At 37.8% G+C, this 8426-nt stretch overlaps 1 pseudogene; it reads left to right on the top strand.

The window, feature by feature from the left end:
• Positions 1-1866: 1866 nt before the first annotated feature.
• On the top strand, positions 1867-1994 carry LOC119865252 (annotated as a pseudogene).
• The last annotated feature ends 6432 nt before the right edge of the window (positions 1995-8426 follow it).

The following is an 8426-nucleotide window of genomic DNA, read 5'->3' on the forward strand; positions in this document are numbered from 1 at the left end:
TGGCTTTTCAGATGGTGATATGTCATAGGCAAGCCACAGTAAACTGGCCTTAAGCATTCTCAACCCATTAGTCCTGCCTATAATTTGGTGCTTTCAGGAAAGCATACAAATGATATTAAAAAAAAAGATTTTGCCAGTGTTTATGCCTGCCAGAAAAAAAAAAAAAAATCCAAGGAAATGTTTTTGACATAACACCTGAATATAAGCTGAGCATGACTGCTGCAAGTAGAAAAAAATAAATGAGCCTCATTTACTGCTGGCTATGATATATCTTTGGTGAGAAGTTGCTCTTCAAATCAATACAAAAGTAATCTCTCACATTTGTTTAGTGTTCAAGAGTTCATAAAGCCTTAAAGAGACACAATTTTATTTAATTTTCACAATAATGCTGTGCATTGGAAGAGCATGTGGTCTTATCATTATTTTCATTTTACATGTGAGGAAACCAAGACTTAGGAAATATTTGATGACTCACCCAAGGTTACAGCAGAGTTAGTAAATGACAGATCAATCTAAACCCAGGGCTTCTACCTCCAGAGCTCCTCCCCCCTAAAGCCTGCTTTAGTGTTTTCTTGCTTTAACATCTCTTTGCATAATGAATTCATTTTCAAGTGTCTCTAAAACATGAACAGTTAAGTTCAAGAGGCAGAATCTTAGTGCAGTGGTTCTCACACTTCTCAAACTGCAGGTTAGAATCACAGGGATCTTTAAAAAATTCTGATTCCTAAATTAAACCCCAGCACAAATAGATCAGAATATCTGGGGTTGGGATCAGATGTCAGTTTTGAGTTGTTTTTTTTTTTTAATGTTCAAGAGATTAGAATGTGCAGCCAAATGTACTGTTTCCAAAAATCTCTGGGCTTTAGAATCTCTTGAGAAGTTTGTCAAATAACAGGTAGCCCATCCTATGATGGAAAATGTGATTCATTAAACAAAGGGAGCACTCAAGTGTCCATAGTCCCTGACTTAAGATGGTTCAACTTATGAGTTTTCCACTTTACAATGGTGTAAAAGCAATACACATTCACTAGAAACCACACTTCCAATTTTGAATTTAGATCTTTTCCTGGGTTAGTAATAGGTGATGTGATCCTCTTTTGAGATGCTTGACAGGGCCAGCAGCCCCTGCTCCCAGTCAGCCACATGATCACGAGGGCCAACAACCAATATGATTACAACCATTCTGTCCCCATATAGCCATTCTGTTTTTCAATTTCAGTACAGTATTCAATACATTACATGAGATATTCCACACTTACTTAAAAATAGACTTTGTGTTAGATGATGTTGCCCAAATGTAGGTTAAAGTAAGTGATCTGAATATGTTTAAGGTAGGCTAAAGTATCAGGTAAGTTATGAGATTTGGTAGGTTAAGTGTATTAAATACATTTTTGACTCAGTATTTTCCACTTATGATGGATTTATCAGGATATAACCCCATCATGAGTCAAGGAAAATCTGTACCTGATGTTTTTTAAAAACTTCTCCAGTGATTCTGATGCATGCAAAGTTCGAGAACCATCATTTTTTAAAAAAGATTTTTATATATTTATTCATGAGAGACACAAAGAGAGTCAGAAACACAGGCAGAGGGAGAAGCAGGCTCCATGCAGGGAGCCTGATGTGGGACTGGATACCGGGTCTCCACGATCACACCCTGGGCTGAAGGCGGCGCTAAACTGCTAAGCCACCCGGGCTGCCCTGAGAACGATCATTATAAGAGTTAGGGAGAGCAACATTTGAATTAGAAGGACCCGTGTTTGACAGCTGTGCCATTTACTGGGTATATGCCTCTAGACAAGTTAGTGAACTTCTCAAAGCTTTAGTGTCCTCACATATAAGAGGAGATAATAGTAGTATTTATCGATACTTACCTGGCAGGGGAGATACCATGATCACGAAGGTGGTTTTCCCAGGGCGAGGCTTATCCATTGCACTCCGGATGTGCTAACCCCTGCGATTTCCCCAAATGTCGGAAACTCGACTGCACAAAAAAAAAAAAAAAGAAAAAAGAAAAAAATAGTATTTATCTTTTACTATTGTCTTGATGATTAAATGATATAATGCAGAGGCTGTCAAAGTATGGTCCCTGGACCAGCAGCATCACCCAGGATATTGTCAGAAACACAAAAATTATCAGCCCCACCCATGCCTATTAAATCAGAGCTCTGAGAGCAGGGGCCTAGAAGTCTATAACAAAAAGCCCCCCAGGTGATTGTTATGCAAGCTAAAGTTTCATCCTGATATAATGCTTATAAAGGGGCTAACCCAGTGCCTAATGCATAGGAAGTGCTCAACAGGCATTAGGTATTATGTTATTATTATTGACATCATTGTTGTTATCCACATTTGTGTCAAAGACTTCAAAAGCATGGTAAAGTCACCTCCAAAAGAACAGCTATAAATGAAGTCACAACTGGCCAGGAAGAACAGCTCCATGTCAAGGTTACTACTGTAATGGTCAGCACACATGGTCTTTGTCCTTGTGAACTGTTCGCTATTCCTGTTGAATTGTCACCATCTGACCATATCATTTCCCTCTTTAAAAACCTATCCGTAGTTTTAGTTGCCTATAGTGCACAGTCTAAAATCTGGTTTTTCCTTCCTCACTAAACTGGTGGGTGTAACTCTCTCACTCCCCATCTAGGTCCCTGATTTTTTTTTCAGATTTTTGAATAAGCCATGCTCTTATCTACCTCCTGATTCCTGATAATTGCCCTACCAAGAATCATCATATCTCTGGGAAAGAAAAGGATACAAATTAGTTGGAAACTAGTCCTTTAGTCAAAATAGGCCTACTGAGTTCCTACCACGTGCCCACTGGATCTTCAGTAGTATGCTGGACCCATGTGAGTCAAAAAACAACCAAACAAACAAACCTTACCCCCTAACTTAATAGCATCTAATGGGGGGAAAGAACAGACATTAAACAGATGTTTACAAATAATTAAAGGACTATATGTGTGCAAATTTTACAAAAGAGAAGTGCAAGATGTTAAGGGAAAACATGCTGGGATATATGGCAAGGTCTTTGGGGGCAAAAGATACTGCTGGGTTCAGAGAATGATTCCTGAAGAAATGATGTTTAATCTGAGATGGAAGGTGTATATAAACCAGGCAGGAGAAAGGAGCATAGGGTAGGATGTTGCAATCATCCCAGGTACCCGGAATACTAAAGTCTGAAAGTGAACAAGAAGATGGCATATTCAAAATTGTTTTGGCTAGGACAAGGTAGAGTTGATGAACACCTGTCTACCCTAGTATCTATTATCAACATTGGAATGAAGTATGGTGATTTAAACCAATATCAGCTTTATTCTGTGTTTATCTGAGAACCCAAGAAATAATTGTTAGGTCATATTGCTGAAACTTTGGGACAGTAACAAATGAATCAACCATGAATGGAAACCCAAACTCCTTGGAGTATTTTGAATTCAATTTGGATTCTAGATCTCATCAAAAATTAGGTAGAGTGGTAAAAAAAAAAATGTGATGAAAACTTAAAAGAAATTATATTATTTTAGCCTTAAGGAAAAAAGATGAAAAGCAATTTTATATCAGTCTTCTGTATTTGAAAGACTTTTATATATGAGAAGATGATCTGTTTTTCCTCATCTCCATTGAGAACAGAGAAAGGAAATGTGTTTAAACAGCAGTATCAAAAATATAGGTTTGATATAAAACAATTTCTTGACAATAAAAAGAATTAAGTTTTAGGACCTTACAAGGGAGACTTAAGTAGTTTCCCTGAAGGCATTTCTAAATAAGCTAGATTCTCCTATATTGGGGATATTTTACCTGGAAGCAGAATGGTGAACTATGTAATTTCTTCAAGTAGCTTGCTGTCCTATGAAGTCCCTTCCAGAGAAAGCAAAGGAATGCAAACTAATTGAAACAACAGTGGCATCTAGTGGAAGGTTCTGTAATAACACTCAATATACCAATCTATGATTGAATAAATCCCTATATACTTTTAAGTATTGAAACTAATTAATTTTTTTAAACCTAGATGCAAACCTGTTTCAAGATTATATTTTTCCATTCATGCCTCAGACACATACACTTAAGGGAAAAACAAACCCAAAACCATCAGGCCAACTGATGACTAAGCCCTCCAGAGAATTGGCAGATTATAAGTACTTCGATAGTCACAGTTTAAAAACTAAACCCAACAGAATTGGAACGTTTTAATTAAATTCTTAACAGCCACACTCCCAATGCATATCTTGGATTTCCCAGATTTGAAGTACAAGTTTCTGTTTCTGGGATAAAGGGTATTGCGGATGCATAATCAGCAGAAAGCTAAAATGACTGACAGGCCCTATGGCTATCCTACTAGTCCCTTCCAGATGATCTCTCTCAGACCAGGTCTTTTGGGAAACATTCTACTGTTTTAGGTGATCTTCATCTTAGATCTAAAACCCTTGCTTTGTTAGAAAAACTTAGGTTCTCAAGGTTGGGTTACAGCCCCTCATTTGCTTCAAAACTGTCTTATTACATCTAGCATCATACGTATCCCACTATATTATATTGCTTCTTCTTGTCTGTATTCTCCATCAGGCTGTGTTCTCAGCACTTAGCACACTGGCTGAGATACAGTGTTTTTTAATGAACGTCTTTTGAGTGAATAAAAGAAGTATCTTCCAGTCACCCCTCAACTGGATATGTATGCTGTTTATACAAATAAAAACATGCTTCTTCCCATTGACATGAAGACAGATACAGCCAACACCCATAATGAAGAGGGGGGAAATGATTTATTCATCTCTTTGAAAAAACAAAACAAAACAAGGCTAACCACACAGTTTCAACATGACTTGTACTATGTAGCAAAAGGAAAAACAAAAGAAAGAAAATGGCTGGTAAATATTTACTTGGCTCATTAGTTGTATGATTAAAAAAAAAAGCCAACTATGAGATGAAGAGGGATTATGGCAGTTAAAATGAAAGGCAAAACTAAAATTCTCTTTCTGTGTGCCTTACTTAATTTATCTGGAGCTTTGGAAAATCAATTACCCCAGAAATCATATAGCTAAATGGAGCCTTAGAGGTCTAGCTTAAATCCATCATTTGAAAGATAAAAAAATTCAGCTTTAATGAGTTTGGTCACTGGCCTCAGGTCAACAAGCAATAAGTAGAGGAGTCAGAACTCAGTCAAGCTGGCCCACATGTTGACAAACCTGTGCTCCTAACCCTGGGGAGTATGGTCTCCTTGTCCACTCAGGGTTCCCATGAGGAGCCATGGCAGGTTAAATGTTGTGTGTAATGTTACTTAATTTATTGTCTTTCAAACTCATTTGCCCATAGAATATGTTTACCTTTTGGAAGCTTTAACATTCTCTAGGAATAAATTTTAGGGATTTCTGAGGTAGTCCAAGTATCCTGCTACAGGGCCATAACAACTGGATATCACAGATGCTACCAACAATTCATGTGGTTATCAATCAAAAGATGCAATAGATGAAGCCAGTTCTTCCATGTAACTTGCCATGGATACAGATAAGCTTGGGTTGGTGACAACCCAGCTCAATAAAATGCCTACAAAAAGCATGAGACTTTGCTCATGCTGTCTGAGTGTGCCTGTCACAGGAAAAGTTAACCTGCACAGTGAAAAAGTGCACAGCTGTTATCCCTTCAAACAGAAGATTGATACAGTCTCTCAGGAAGCAGTGTTTTGTTTGCGACAGGGAGTCTATCTTGAAAGCAAGGGATTGTGCTCTTAATAACCCTTTTGCCTACTTCCTCCAGGCTCAGGAAGAGCAGAGGAATAGAAAGATACAATTGCAAGCAAATATGTTTTCCAAATTTGCACTAGTATTACATCTTGCAATCCTTTCTTAGCAGTGTGTAAAATGCATTCTTTTGATACTTTGAATATGCGACAACTTATCCAAGGGCATACATGGTTGATAATAAGCCTACCTTCGAAGAAAAGGGAAGAAAATTAAGCATATTAACTCACTTAGGTCATTGATGCATCCTTTCTTGACTTACTCTGTGACTTTAAATATAAGTACTATTAAATTGCCAATGAATGACCTCATTACATAAGCTTTAATGGATTTATTAAACAGTAAATGGTGATCTATCACTATAAGTACCAAATTTACCACAGAATTGCTAAATTAGCAGAGAGGACTCAGAGTAATGTTGACTAGACAAAATAGAACATAAATATATCAGGAAAATTGAATATGCCCAAGGTAATAAAGGTCAACAAAGAATGCCCTCATTTATTTTATAAAGCCCCGTGGGACACGTCCCCTGATACGTTGGCTGTATGTTTAATATGATTCTTTCTGAACAATATTATGTTCTATTAAAAATAGCATTTGTGAATTTGCAATTTAAATCAATTCGAGAAAGGAAACAATTATCAGACCACATAAACTTACTTCACAAAAGAAGACTTGGGTCACCTGGGTGGCTCAAGTGGTTGAGCATCTGCCTTTGGCTCAGGTCATGATCCTGGAATCATGAGATTGAGTCCTGGATTAGGCTCCCCGCAAGAAGCCTGCTTCTCACTCTGCCTCTCTCTGTGTCTCTCATGAATAAATAAATAAATAAAAATCTAAAAAAAAAAAAAAGAAGAAGACTTGAATATGAGCAACATTTTAGTATCTCTTAGAAAAAATATTCTTCTCCTATGTTTGCAGAGGCAGCATTAAGAAAACCAATTCACCCAACAGGACATCTGTACATTCTAGGTGTATTTCCTTTTTTTTTTTTTTTTTTTTTAGATTTTATTTATTAACAAGAAACAGAGAGAGAGTCAGAGACATAGGCAGAGGGAGAAGCAGGCCCCATGCAGGGAGCCTGATGTGATACTCGATCCCAGAACTCTGGGATCATGCTCTGAGCCAAAGGCGATGCTCAACTGCTGAGCCACTCAGGCATCCCTCTAGGTGTATTTCCATATAATCCAAAAAAATCACCCAAAACATATCGTTTACTCTGCTAAGTTTGCTCTAGCTCAGGCCTTGAAAACAACAATTTGATTTCTTCAGTAAATGAACCACAGATTCATTTCTCATGAGTGGGCTCACAAAAACCAAGTTCCATGGGAAGCCTGGGTGGCTCAGCAGTTGAGTGCCTGCCTCCGGCTCAGGTCATGATCCCGGAGTCCCGGGATCAAGTCCCACGTTGGGGTTCCCTGCATGGAGCCTGCTTCTCCCTCTCCCTATGTGTCTGCCTCTCTATCGGTGTCTCTGATGAATAAATAAAAAAGAAAAAGAAAAAAACACCAAGCTCCTGTGACTGATGTTTAAAATCAGGATCCCAAAGAGATATTTGTACACATATTACATTATTTGTCTAAACCAAAAGGTAGAAGCAAACCAAGTGTCTACTGATGGATGGATAAACAAAATCTGGTATATACATACAATATAATTAAGCTTTAATTTAAAAAGGAAGGAAATTCTGACATGTACTACAACATGGATGATCCTTGATGACATTATGCTAAGCAAAATAAGCCAGTCACAAAAAGACATGTACAATGTGATTCCACACAGGTGAGGTACTAGAATAGTAAAATTCATTCAGACCAAGAGCAGAATGGTAGTTATCAGTGGTCGGGAGAAGGGAGGATTTAGGAGTTATTAATAGGCATGCATTGGGGTGTGGGGAGGACTCCTGGGTGGCTCAGTGTTTGAGCATCTGCCTTTGGTTCAGGGCCTGATCCCAAGTCCCGGAATCGAGTCGCAGGATCGAGTCCCACATTGGGCTCCCTGCAGGGAGCCTGCTTCTCCCTCTGCCTATGTCTCTGTGTCTTTCATGAATAAATAAATACAATCTTTAAAAAACAATATGCACAGAGGTTCAGGTTTGAAAAATGAAGAGTTCATGGATGGATGTTTGTGACAGTTACACAAGGTGAATATACTTAGTGCCACTGAACTTACACATAAAATGATTAAGATGGTAAATTTTATGTGTATTTTACCACAATTTTTAAAATTCAGAATTCCTGTTTTTGATTTATATAGAAAAACAGGAATGTCACAGGGACTTGAATATTTGCACTTTTATAACTAGCCTAGCCTCTATGACAGAAAAAAAAACCTAAATCATAAACAGAAGGCTACTTTAAAGGCATACATTAAAAAAAAAAAAAAAGAACAAGGGGACAACGGTAGTACAGTGAATTGGATATTTGCAATGTCTGTCCAACACATATGATACATCAATCTTATAACAAGGACAAACTTGTCAGAGGGGCCAGAGCACTTGGATTTTGGAGGCCAGGACTATCCAAAGACTATCCAAGACTAATTAATTTTCTTCTGAGTTACCTGTTCTTTAGCTATGCCAGTATATTCAATTAGATCACAGCTGAAGTTCTCAGATTCTGGTGCTATTTTATCTAAAGCGACCTAACAGATGAGAATAAAGATTATTGATTTCACAGAATCTCATGTTTC

This window comes from Canis lupus, chromosome 22 (genome assembly GCF_011100685.1).
Source record: "Canis lupus familiaris isolate Mischka breed German Shepherd chromosome 22, alternate assembly UU_Cfam_GSD_1.0, whole genome shotgun sequence".
NCBI classification, from domain to species: Eukaryota; Metazoa; Chordata; class Mammalia; order Carnivora; family Canidae; genus Canis; species Canis lupus.